Genomic DNA, 14,506 nt, shown 5'->3' with positions numbered 1-14,506 from the left:
CCGCTGTTTAGCTGGAGAATCAGATAACTCCCTCCTAAAAAACAAGGCTGAGAATAGATTATTACATTACAAAGTATACAATTCCCACTTTGCAGGTTGTAATGAGATGAGAAGGGCCAAGCTCAAACAATACTTTATTTTTTATTGCCTCTCTTAAGACCAGAGGTTCTTGTGAATGTTGTGACTTTTGACATGGGCAAGCATTACGAGGATCAGCACTCATTAGAAGGCTTCTGTCAGAGAGTTAACCCCACTTGTCCTGATCTAAATGGCTCACACTGTGGCAAGCTCACAGGCACTCTGAAAAAGAGAGGTTGAGGTGTTGCGATAGACATAACCCCATTCCCCAGTCAAGCTTGTGATCTCTAGTATGTTCTGATCAAAGCAGCAGCATGCTAAATGTAGCAACTGAGGGTGGGAGGGGGAGCAGGGGGTTCTCTGCCAGTCTAAATCAGTGTTTGTGACCTGTGTTTTAGTGCACGTGGCATTACCTCTGGAGTGAAGTCAGCTAACACTGTAAAACTGTGAACTTTGTTCCTTTTCAGGAATCTCTCTGTACTGTATTGCTTGCTTTAGTTGGCACTGTTGTCATTGACCCTATACAATGGACGTAAATATGGTGTCATCATATGTCAGAGTTTGCTGTGTGAAAAACAAGCTTCATAGTACATATTTTTTATGGATCTACAGTAAAGTAAATGTCAGAATGACTCGTCTTTTATGCTCGAATAGAATGTCAAATGTTATCACATAATTTTTCAACAGTTTCACTGTGCTTAAAAGCACAAAGCACAAAACAGATTCTGAAGAGCTGAATAAGTTTGATTAATCACACGACAACTATTGAATTCACTGATTCATCATCAGCTTGAATTCATTCATCACTGTTAAAAAAAACAAACAAACAAAAAAAAAACTCATCAGATCTGTACTTAGAAAAAAAGTTACGTCCATATGCACTTCAGTAATTATTGACCATTTGCATGCCTATTTGGTATTTGTAGTGACGTGTTTGTCGTCTGCCTTGGTGCCATTCCTTTCCAATGTGATCTTTATCAGTCCATGTGGAGTAGGTTTGAACTTTATATCCACACTGCTCCCTCCTGGCTGTGGCCTCTCCTTGCACTGTGGCTGTGTCAGAGCTCTTTATGGTTGCTATTTCATCAATAGGCTGGTATAATGGGGAATGAAATTTGTGTCTTCACCCCCTCCGTGCTAGAGGACACAATGCAATTATGTGCCATGATTCTTTAATGACTAGCTGACACTGCAACATTCCAGGCACAGTTCATGGTGTGGAACCACAGGCGCTGCCCACGGTGCTCTCCTGTGCACGTGGAGGACCCAGCACCACCAAAGCTTTTCCATAGATTCCCCGTAGTTCAAACACCTGATTTCACTGAACTTAAATCTGAATATTCTTCATTCTGGACAGCTGCCACAAACAAGGAGGTATGTGGCTGTTGCCTATGGATGAGGGCAGTGGTTCTCAACCTGGGGTCAGTGGATCCCCAGGGGTCCTTGAGGAGGTTCCAAGGGGTCCCCAGAAAAAATTCACCATTATTTCATTGGCTCAAAGGTACCCTTTGATCATTCCTAATTTCAGAAAAAAAAAAAAAAAAAAAAAAAAACAGTTTCAGAATCAGGGATATATCATGGAGGGACAGAAATTAAAACGATAAGCCCTAGGTTAGCTGATCCGTGAGGTCTTCACCAACGTGTTGTTACCATAGGCTTCACACCCCTCAGTGTCAATCTGCCAATCTACTCTTTAGACATTTATGGAATAAATAAATCTTATCAGACAGGAATCCCTGGAATACGGGTCCCCAACCTGATGTGTTTCATTTTGGGGATCAGTGACAATAAAAAGGTTGAGAACTTGCGTCTCAGAGGATATACCAGGACATGGCAAATATAATATTTTCAATATTTAAGAAAGCACATTGAGCCATTGCTCATTCAGCATGACGGAAGAACAGAGTTAGAATCAGGCATATGTCATGGATGGACAAGAGCTAAAAAGATGAGCCCCAGGTTAGCTAATCCATGAGGTTTCTGCAACAAGAGTTTCACCATGCTTTCAGCTAGTTGGCTCACAGTTTAAAAAGCATAGACTTAAAGCAGCACTGTATTGCACTTTCATGTTTAAGCATTTAAGCCATTAGTAAGTTCATGAACTGTCAGCTATTAATAATGCCACTTCTAGCATTATTAATAGTGGTCAAGAAAACTATATGTATAACTATACTCACATATATACAGACTGCAGCAACAATACAGATAACATTAAAAAGTACTTTGTCTGTTTCCAGCTAAAGATGAGAGTAAGAAAATAGACTTAACATCCATGATGGCTACTCTCTCTCAGCACAGCTAATGTTATTATTGATGTATCTAAATGTGAATTTTTTATGAAAGTGAAATATCGCTTCAAACATAATACAAAAAATAAACTAAGTAAACTAAAGGAAAATAAAATAAAATAAAATAAAATACATAAAACAAAATACAATAAACTAAAAGAAAATATATTATATGTGAACTTGTTTCTTGGCCAGGTTGAGAATGTCAGTCAAATGAATGTTTACTGAATGTTTCTTTTCAAGCTATTTTCGCACACATTTTTTGTCACTGTTGATGTACTGAACCCTCTTACAACATGTGTGGTGTCTTGTGATATTTATGAAATCCAAGTGTGCTGTAACATTTGTATTGAAATAATAAATTATGTACTTGTTGCATGTAATTTTATCACTGATGCGTCCTTAATATTCACTAAACATCACAGCAATGAGCAGTCTGCTTGATATTATGCAACATTTCTCATCACTATATGGCTCGGTTGCATGATTGTAGTGATTAAGTGTGAAATTATGTGAATCTATTATTTCATCCAAGACAACAGGCATATTCATTCACATGATATTTGATAAGCGTTTTTTTCTCAGTCAGCACAGTCCCCTAATCACAGCAAATTACATCAACTGTGGGCCTCTACTGTATCATATACTGACTGTTTTTTATCAGCTGAGCACATTGTGCCTAACTCCATCAGTTGTTTTGTTTATATGAAATGTTTTCATAAGGCAGGTCCTAATTTCTCAGTCTGTTCTGTTCTGTGACACCACACTAATGCCAGAGAAAGAACCAATTCCCATTCTTACTCTCTCTAGCATGAAAAAATAAAAAAATAAAAAAAATAAAACCTGAAGGGTAGGATAAGTTCCATTTGAATTCGTCATGCCTGCACATTGATGGTAGTTATGCCTATTTTGGTGTGGGAAAACCAGTCACCAGCATGTGACACAGATGAAGTGATAGACAGAGATAGGGATATTATGAAAATGTTTCCATTCTCATTTTGACACTGTGTCTGCCCAGTGCTCGGAGTAACCATATTTTTATACGGACGACCTAACTTTTCTCCAGAAATCCAAAGGAGAAGGAGAGTGGAGCTATGTAAAGCCATAAAAATGTCTTGATCCTTGGCACACAGCCAGAGTGGGGAAAAACTGTAAAATAAAAAAAAAAAAAATGAAAAAATAAAAATTATGCTGTGTTTCTTCCATGAACATAAAATATCCATCCGCTGAATGAAGATTAAAAACCTTTATGAACGCAGATGTACCTTCGTGAATGCATTTTTAGAGGGCGGATTTATAGGAATCCACGGCGAGAACATCAGCTGATCGGCTTTGTAAATCATATCACACATATGAATTTCATGGCAGCCACGTAGTTTGACAGGGAACAATAAATTAGAAGCAAGAAATAATGCCCTTTCATCAGTCACTGTGCTCTTTTCCTCCTCGATCATTATCTAAATCCTTGGAAACAGAATACAGATTGATATACATTATGAATGTGCAACCTGAAAAAGAGAAATATACACAAATCAGTGTTTGACAGGATGTTGTCTTAACTCTTGGAAGCTGTTTTAAACAAGTGTGGAATAAGCCTGCTCATACGTTAACATAACCTATGTCCTGTCCTTGACAGTATTTCTAAACCCTTCTATGATGTAAAAATCCTAGATCAATACTGTGTGACGATACACCGCATAATGTGCATGTGTGAGGGTGTGTGTGTGTGTGTGTGTGTGTGTGTGTGTGTGTGTGTGAGGGAGAGAGATAGAAAGGGAGAGACAAATATTTGTATATCTCCTGTTTTTTATGTAAATGGTCTGAGAGGCAGCAGTAAGGCTGAAGTTGTTATCTGAACTTTCATAATATCCAAACCAATATGGCCTCAGCAGTAGGATAACATTAACATTTCTTCCCCACATGGCTGCAACAAAGGGGACATTTAACAACATATTCTGTTGTTAACAGCATATTCTGCTGAACTATAGCCACATGACAAGTCATATGTACAGAAGCATATCATTGAATTAAAGTATTGATTTGAGCCTGTATATGAACGCTCACATGGATTATGACATAAGGACTAGTGGCAACATTATCATGCTGTATGTACTGAATAATGCAATATTTTGTGTCTAAGTTGTGTGACTGGGTGGAAAATAATTTTTTCTAATATTATAACTCTCTCTCTGTCTCTCCCTGTGAAATATTAACATGCACATTGCAATGATTGGGCAGTTTATTTTGATTATCTTTGTGTGTTAATTGCCTTATTGCTATTCTGACTTGCAGTGTGCTGTGAAGATTAATGAGACTGTTATAGGATTCAGTCATTCCTTCCAATTACAGAGAGAGCCATGCAGCGGCCTATGAACTGAACTCTAGAGTGTCAAGCTAGAGCCCGCTCATGTTGAAATAAACAATCTAAAAGCTTTTCATCAAATCATTATTCATGCCTCCCTCCTCCACTTGAATTTCATTGCTGAACATCAGCTTTGACGCATGGCCATTGGCAGCTTAAGTGCGTCCACTTCTAAACACAAGAGCTCCTTGCTGCCCTCCCTGCAATCATTCAAAATCCAAGTTTTCCACTACACTGTCACATAGCAATTTCAGTCAAACTCATGTCAATTGTTTCATGTCCTTCAGGGGTTTAGGTGAGCAGTGAGCCCAGTCCACACGGGTGTGCACAGACTGGAGGCTGTGATATCTGCCACGTGCTCTGCGGAGCTTGCTGACCACATCTGAAGGGTGACAAAGACACTCGGGGAAAACTTTCTCTAACTTCTTTTTTTCCTAAATGGGTTTAGGCTGTCAAATATGCCCCAAGTATGGTAATACCTATCATAAGAGCTGAGGCAGTCACTTATGGTAAGAGCAAGATAAAAAAGAAGCAATTTCTTATATCTTGGCTTACCGTATTGTGTGAGTCACAGCTGAAAGCAAAGGGCTGAGAGAAAATGAAAATAACAGGGAGCGAGAAGCGTACTGGAATGATGGGGCTGTTTTGGTATGCGAAGACTATATTCTCAGATGTGTTAATCATGGCTGTGACATACAGCATGCAGGGTGTGAGCATGAGAAAAGTTTGTCCCTGATAGATCAAGACGTCCCTTGGCATTTTGGTGACTGTAGTGACTAAGGCACCACAATGTCTGCAGCCTCATTTGCTCCCAGGGGGGCTTTGCTAGTGTGTGTGTGTGTGTGCGTGTGTGTGTGTGCGAGTTCATGTGTGTATGTGCGCACACATGTGCATCTCATATCAAGTCCCATTTTGAGAAACGAGCTCTGCTGGACTGAAGGTTATCAAAGCAAATACAAGCTCAAAAGATGGGCTTAATTCTGTTTTCAAGGCCAAGGAAAATGCAATAAAACATCTCCTTCAGAAAAATATATATATACCTTTCCAACATGTTACTTTCCTTTCCCATGTTTGCTACTCTTGCCATTGCTACTCACGGAATTATTCTAGAAATTTGCTCATTTTTCAACGTGTCAGACCATCCTATATCAGCAGTCAGCCATATGTATTCTTGGTATACAACCAAAAATGTTGCGACATGTTATTTGATTTATGGTCCAGTTCCCAAAACCTGGCCATTGTAAATGGAGCAAGTCCTTAACACCAAACTATGCAGTTCAAGGACTTCTCCTTGACATTTTAATTAAAATAATTTACCATAAAAAAAAATACATAATAATCAAAGCAACCAATCCACGGTGATAACAGACACAGAGGAAATCTATAGGGAGAAGGATGATTAGGAGACCAATGGGATATCGGTGAGGTTAGCGATGTGACTCCAGTCCTGGATGTTAAGGGTCAAGATGATGATTGGTGGAACACGTAACATGTAAACTCTAGTGCCACACAAACCTTTTCCTCTCTCTTACTTTTCTGCCTCAGCTGTCTCATCTGTGCAATTTAATGATTTTTCAAAACTTTCAGGGTCCTGAAAGTCTCCTCCCAGAGAGCAGCATCAGCTAAAAGTTGGTCCCTGTCTAACAGTATTACCCAACAACACTGTCCCCTGCACTTGTGTGTTTGTAGTTTTGGATGATGAAACATGCATTTAGGTTTTTGTTTTTAAGAAGTCAAGAGAGGTTTTATCTGTGTGCAAATTTGTGGTCACACATATGCGCTGCAAGTCTGCTTACCATCTGCTGCCTCCAGTTAGCAGATATCCACATATGCTTTTTATGGTCCGCTGCAGTATAATGTCTAACATACTGGACTGGATTTCCTGACTTCCAGCTGGAACTGTGAATTGATGCTGGTGGACCTAGAGCTTCATTTGGCTATTTTGAATTGACCATGATGCAAACAATTTTTTTTTTTTTTTTTTTTTTTTCTACTCTGGTGTAATCATAGTGTTTCCAATGTGCCCCAGCACCCTCTTTTGCTCTGTCTCTTAATGGCTCAATTATCTGACAACATAACAGTCACAATTTGCTGCCAAGCGATCCATTTTGCTCTATATAACTGTGGGCTGGCTCCGATGACTGAATTGTATTGTTAATGACTTTGTTAAGTGCTGCATTTTCCACCTTTCCAAAGCCACCTCTGTGCCTCCTGCTAAATCTGTTTGGTTTGAATACAAAGTTACTGAAGAGACTGAGACAACCACTTATTGCAGGCATATGTTTTAGAGCTGTACCAGCTTTGAATCATATTCATGCTATTGAAGGGCCCCACTTGGATTTGGCTCAAGAACTTTCATTGGGACTTGAATAACATACTGGGAACTTTGAAATCCACTTGGACTCAAAAATGAATGACTGAGGGGTGACAGTTGCATGTCATGCGTTATTGTACATTGTATTTCCAACAGGAATGGAGAGCCACAGAGTTTGTGTTAACCAACCAGTGGATTCATTGTTCCACAGCAATCAGCAGGTCCTTTTGAATGGATAGCTTACATTAACCATGCTCCTCCTGTCTGCCAGGGTTGCTATTTGGAAATAGTTTGACAAAAGTCAAACTGTCACTCACTGCTTAAGCTGCTGAATGTACCTAAATGGATGGGTTCCATTAGAAAATGTCAAGTCTCTTCGAGTGACTGAAAATCTCACAGATATTAGCTCATCCAAAGGAAACACAAAGGCAGGAAAGAACAACTGTCACATTTTCACAACTGTTGTTCCAACAACAGAGGAAATTTCTTGCTCTGACCTGCCATAGCAAGACTTGTCAGGCCACGACACCCTTAATCCCCTTGTGATCTCTGTTTACCCTTTGACACTTGAGTGACCGTCTCCCCCCATGTTCCCTGACATATTTATGGTGTTGACTGCATATGAGACAAAGACTCCCGCCAGTTAAGTAAACAGATGCCTAATATGGTGCTATAGAGACGCTGGGATATTGTGTGAAGCTGGGGTGCAGAAGGAACTAAGTAGTAGAGGTTTAAAAGTGTTTGTGTGAGTAAGCATCTGTGTGTATGTGTGTGTGCAAGAGATATATGTGAAATGGGGGTTGTGGTTAATGTTGCGTGGCAAGGGAATATCCAGTACCAAACCTTGACTCACGAGGAGCACTCGTGAAGTGGAAGCTATGTGTGTTATTTAAAACACATCGCAAGCCAACACTAAATGCTTGACAATGGTAGTAACATTTCACTGTACCCATCTAAGCAGCTCATCGGTCTGCCCTCCTGAAAGCTGACAAGCCAAGACCTCCATAGTTGACTCAGAGGGTGGGGCTGAAGAGTTGTATTACTTGGCATAGCAATATGATAACAAAATAAGACACTTTGTCTTAAAAACACACTGGGAATATACTGCACAAGGGAATGGAAAAATAAAACGTTTTTGTATCCTTTTTAGAACTGGTAGATGCACAATTAATTGAATTAATTAACTGGGGAATTGCAGGGTACAGGAATGAAGCCACTCTGTCTGTCACTCTGCTCCAAAAGCAACATGAAAACATGTCACATGCAAGTGCATGAACTCAAGACATATTTACATTACCTACATTACTAACAAAAGCTGATGTCGCCCCCACTTTGGTTGGTGGGAATCAATAAACTATCATACCTGAAAATGATTGTATTTTGAAGAAAACTATATAAGAAAAGAATATAAGACTAAAATGCCTATGTTACTCACAAAATAGGCCACAATGTGTGGAGGGAAGGCAGCAAGCAGGAGACCAATGTGCACATCATCTTTCCCTCTAAACAGAGATCTAGGATCGGATTTCTGCAACACTATCTGTGAAAGAAAAGTCAGCAGTCAGGAAATAAAGTTAATTTATGCATTATTTCCATGAAATGGCAAAATTATCATACATTAGGCCACTTTTTGCCATTACTGACCCTTCGTCATACAAAGGACAAAATTATTAAAATTATTGCTGAAAGGCTGAGTCATCTCTGGAAAGTGTGTGTCAGGTTTAGCCCTGGTAGTTTTGCTCTGCTACTGCTTTATCTGGCAAATGGACACACTTCACTTGTTCGCACGAGCTGCCATGGTAACAAATAGTGAAACAATGATATTGAAATACTTTACAGTACAAAATGTCTCTACAGTATAGATAATGATCTCTCTCAAAGATAGGATACACTTGACAGCCAGATGTATTACCCTTTTTCTTTTCAATAAGAGTGGAAGAGGTTCATTCTGCTGACCTTATTTCAAAGATAATGACTTTCCATGTGACATTTACATTAGTGACCATATGGAACAGGAGAGACGGAGGACGGAGGAAAAAGCTGAACTTGGAGAACCACAATTACAAAGTTTACATTGTGCATGAGGAGAAAAGAAAAATATATGGAGAAACCAGCTCAAATGCGTGGAATTTCCAAGACCTATCATCAAGAGAATTTTACCATGGAGGATATCTGGAGCATTACACATCTTAGGTCATAGGCAGAAAGAAGAGACGGTCACTCTCAGCGTGAACTTGTAATGAAATACTGATGTGTATCTATCGAGTGCTGCTGTTTGCCTTGGCTACAGTATAGACAAAGAGTGAAGCCAGAGAGGGTTTCTTCAGTGCTGGCCAAACTTTCATTACAGACTGTTACTGTCATTCACCTTGACCCTCTTCAAGTTCAAAGTGGGACTTGCAAGCATGGTTAATGTTTCAGTCTACGTTTTGTTCTGAGATCATCCATACTGCTGCACTCGACCTCATGTAGTCATATATTTCTCCTTAATAATACAGAGTGTCCACGCTCACCAATAATCCATGATAGAATAAACTGAAAAATGATGCTGTGCGTGTTTGTGTGTGTGTGTGCATGCGTGCATGTGTTTTGAAGGATATGAATATGAGATGTGGCTGATTTCATAAGCTTGTTTATCCATTATTACCTGTTATCTTTATAATATAGCCTGGGAGGTGACAGATTAGACCAGAGGCCTGTTGCACAAAACTAGGATAAGGGATTAAGCCGGGATATCTTGGTTATCCTGGATTAATTTATCCTTGATCCGGTTGCACAAAAGTAGGATAGTGGATAGCAGGATATGTTTTGATATAAGTTACCATGGAGATATATTCTGTGGAGCTAGCCTGGTCCAGACCAGGCTAAGTTCCAGGATTTATTTAATCTTATCCCTTATCTCAGTCAGCAGTCACCACAAACGGAAACTAAAAGTTATTCCACTGCCCACTACGCATTGTTATCACATCGACACCTTCCTAAAATAATCGCCTAAGTCATTTTTTCAGGTTTTTCAAGAGACACAAAAAAATTCACGAAAAAATTAACTATGATATTTATTGATAATTTCACTCAAAAATGTTATATAAAAAAAAATGACTACTGACATACTAAAAACAATGTCAGTCAATTATGTAACATAACAGAAATAAATGACTTAGGCAAATTTCTGAACATGCCTTTGTTGACTTAGGCAATTGTAATATGTTATATGCCAAAGTTATACTAAACCTCATCACTTACCAATTGAGGATGAGCCCTGGATCATTGAAATAACTTCACTGGCAGAGAAAATTTTCTTTCTTCTTGATACCGCTGCCATCTTGAAATGCTTAAAATAGCCTGAAAACGTTTTTTTTTTTTTTTTTTTTTTTTGCAAAAATAAAAACTACCAAAGTCACAGTTTTTGCACACAAGTGATTTAGGCAGTTATACTTCAGGGGTAGAATGGCATCACCTGTTCTGATGCTGGTGATTTCACCAGAGGTGGCCAGCATCAAGAGGAGATGATTTAGGCAAAAAACTCATTTTTGACAAAAAAAAAAAAAAAAAAAACTTAGGCGATTATTTTAGGAAAGTGTCAAAACTAGACCCCCTGTCATTTAAACATTTGTGATCATTAATTTGATGATAAATGATGATTTTAGATGTTGCAATATTAGATAATTTAGTTTCCCATAGACTATAAAATACACATCCCATATAAATATAAATACACATCAAAGAGTAACATGACATTCCTTTATTGAATAAGGATAAATCAAAGCAGGTAAACAATCAGCTCCTTCACACAGTGACTCTACATGATAGAAAGCACAGAATCAAAGCATATTATACAATACAAGAATAAAGACACATTCAAAGGTCTGTATGTAATACACCCTGCATGTTTGCACACTGAAATAAATGCAGGACAAATCCATACACAACAAATGAACAGACAAATGAATGGATGCAGTAGCAAGCTTGTATACACACAGTATACAGCACAAACGACATAAGAGGCCAAATCAGTTTAAATACAATTAAGCATTTTTTTTTTAATTCCTCTGCCAATGCAGGCCATATTTAACTGAAATTCACAGCATGTATCTCTGCCACTGCAGGACATATTTAACTTAAATTTAAAGCATGCATGTTAACTAAAATAATTTAACACATATTGGTCCCTGAGCAGCCGACCACTGTCGTCATCAGGGAAGATGCAGGATTGTCCCAGTCTGTGTGATGGCACTCTGGGGGCCCTCTCCTTCCTCAGGCAGGCCACACTTTGGAGAACAGCACAGGCCACAGTGATGTCACATGCCCTCAAAGTCCTGACCCTTAAGTCCTGAGGACAGTGAAAGCACCTTCAGGAGGCCAAAGGTCATTTCAGTCCTGGCCCTTGTCCTGGCATGGGCAGGACTGTAGGCCTGCTGTGCCCCCTGGGGGTCTGTGGTGTCAGGAGAAAAGGCTGGCAGGCAGACCCCCTGTCCCCCAGCAACATACCAGAGAATTCACCTGTCAATACAAAATCTCGTCATCACAACCTCATAAATAGAGTGACATTCTTGACACAGCCATGATGTAAAAAGTGGTTATTAATAGAGGTTGTGTGGCTCACCTTGTGATAGGCGCTGATAGATTCCAGAGGTCTGAAAGACTTGGGAGTCATGGACTGAGCCGGGCCACTTTGCCACAACATTGCTGATCAGACAGTCAGCATTGCAGAATCTGAAATTATAAGATGAAGACTATTAAACCAATCAACTGACATCACAAGCAGTGTACAGTGTTCATTAATTGACAATATCAAAAAGTCATGTTCACCTGAACATAATGCTGTGAAAGGATTTCCTATTCACAAAACCCACCTCATGGGCACCTGAGGGGGATTTTATCTTGATGTGCATGCAGGGGAGCATGAGGGGCAAATATAAGGATAACATAAGAGGAACTTTATTTATCCTAAAGTGAAATTCAATTCAGTCAGTGAGCTCATCTATTTATCAAATTGTTATACAGTCTGAAGGAGTTACATTTACACAATTTCACTCACATCTGCAGTAAATTTCACTTACAATTTCAACTGATTAATAATCAGAGGACAACTACGTTTTCGGAGATGTTAATTAACTATTTGGATTGTAATTGTGATGGTTTCAGCGGAACAGTGAGTGTGTATTTGCGCACTACTTACGCATTCAGGCGGTCTGCAGTACTTTTCCACGCTTTCTCTCGTTGTTTGATAACAGTGGCGGTGTTGTCCTTCTTTTTTATTTGATCTTTCACCTCCTCGTAAGCCTCCATAAGGATTTCTGCCTCAGAGGGGGAGAAATACGCTGCTCTCGCTGCTATGGTGAATCGGTGAATCTGTGATCGATGGCGGGGTCTACTGAGGAAGCCGCGTGCGCGCACTGATCCAGGATAGGTTTCAGCTGGCTTGATGAATCCGTGTCTGCTGATCCTGGCTTGGTGTTTGTGCAATCAATTGAGCCTGGACGCTCGTGTTTTGGATTCGTTGAGCTCGGCTCACTCACTTATCCCGGATGTCTTAATCCTACTTTTGTGCAACGGGCCCCTGGGGAATAACAGGTAGAGAGGTGGAGTGGTGAAGGACAGGGCAAGGCAAGGCAGGGCAGTGTGTGTGTGTGTGTGTGTGTGTGTGTGCATGAGTGTATAGTGAACCTTAAACTGTACAACAGAGCACTTATATGCTGCTGCACCAAGTTACTGAACCTGGACCATGACTAATCAGCTATGTCCTCACTGTGATTTAACTGTCTGTTTTAAATTAAGATTATTAAATGAGGACTAGTAAACAAATTAACCACCATCTACTACAATTAACTTCAGAGCACAATACCGGTGTACTGACATGTGACTCAATAATTACATTTTAAGACAACACTGACTTTTATGTTTGGTCCACCACACTTGACCAAAAATCTGACGAGAGGATTGGCACTAAAATCTTTTGTGCGTCTCCTGTAGTTGATCCTTCATCATTCAATTGGTTAAAGCTGTTCGAATTAATATAACAGACACTTAACTATACCAACATGACCGCTTGCAATGTGAGTGTTATCATTCATTGATCTATTTCCACCATGGATCGTTTGTTTGTTACTTTTAGTACAGGTACGGTATTCAGGTTCCTTTGCTGCACTGACATAAATCCCTCCTCCTCCTCCATGTCACCCCCTGTCCTATCTGATCCCCAAACCTGACCGCTCTATAAAAGCCTCTACACAAAGCTCTTCTTGGGTTACACATATCTGGTTGCTGTAAGTTTTGCAGTGGCTGAGGTATGGAGTCAAGATGTCAACCATGTACCACCTACAGAGGAAAAAAAACGTCCTGCTGATTGTACATCATCGTAGTTTGGTATACTTCTGTTATAGTTTCCTGTCTGCATTTGTTATGGTGATGAATCTGGCCAGAGTTGTGTAAATGACAGTGATTGTCAAGGCTTATCCAATTTTGGCATCTGCAATACCCAGTCTCATTTAGGAAACATGGGGATGCCTTGGAAACCCTGTACAGTTCTGAAGAGATACACCCACAAAGGCCGATGACACATTGCAGAGGAGTGAGGACCTGTAGTGGCGCTCATACAGCATAGAGGCTATAGAGGTGCAGACGTGAACAAGGACAGAAAGGTGGAGCAGACACAAAGAGTACAACTAGAAATAATGATGGAAAAAACAACAGAATTATGGTAGGCGCTATGGATTTTGTCAATAACCACACAAATCACACACAAGAGACATAAAGTAAGACTGCATTTGGGTGTGGTATGTGTTAGTCATCTAAGGTCTCTAAATACTTTAAACACTTTAAACTAAATACCTCTAAACATTTTAAACCTCTGCAAGTGTTTAAGAAGCAAGACCTTCACTCTCTCTGATGCTAAACTAAAAGCACAAACCAATCAGAACTGTGCGTACTTTTTTATGTCATGTATTGTTTGGTGGAGAGTTTGGGGGTCAGATGAGAGAATTCAACCTTGTATTTTTCAGGTGTTGAAATTAATAACCCCTGCAGTCCCAGATGAATATTCACATGGGTACATGGGGTAAACATGCTAAGCAAATATGCCTAAAGTTAATTTGAAAGTACTTCTGTGAATGCTTAAAAAGGAAGAACACATCAAGACGTCTTTTGGACTGGTGCCAAGCTCATGCCTGTAGGGATAAGGGGCAAGACCTGTAATGTTGTAATACATGCAAATCAGGTATGCAAACATTCCTGCTTTGGCTTGTAGCTTAACCTAATTCTTGGCCATTCTAGTTTGTTTAGCTTTGCTTGCACCCATCACTCAGCTTTTCTCCATTGTGCCAGGTCCACGGAAAGTAGGCTAATGTGTACCAGAGTGAGGTGTTCAATACTACACTCGGGTTAATATCTGATTACTGTAATTCAAGCAATGTTAAACTCATTTTCTCTCCAAAAATGGAGTGAAACAGAGCCAGTTGTTTCACA

This window comes from Myripristis murdjan, chromosome 10 (genome assembly GCF_902150065.1).
Source record: "Myripristis murdjan chromosome 10, fMyrMur1.1, whole genome shotgun sequence".
Classification (NCBI taxonomy): domain Eukaryota; kingdom Metazoa; phylum Chordata; class Actinopteri; order Holocentriformes; family Holocentridae; genus Myripristis; species Myripristis murdjan.
The sequence above is the reverse complement of the archived record's forward strand: the minus strand, read 5'-3'. Positions refer to the sequence as shown.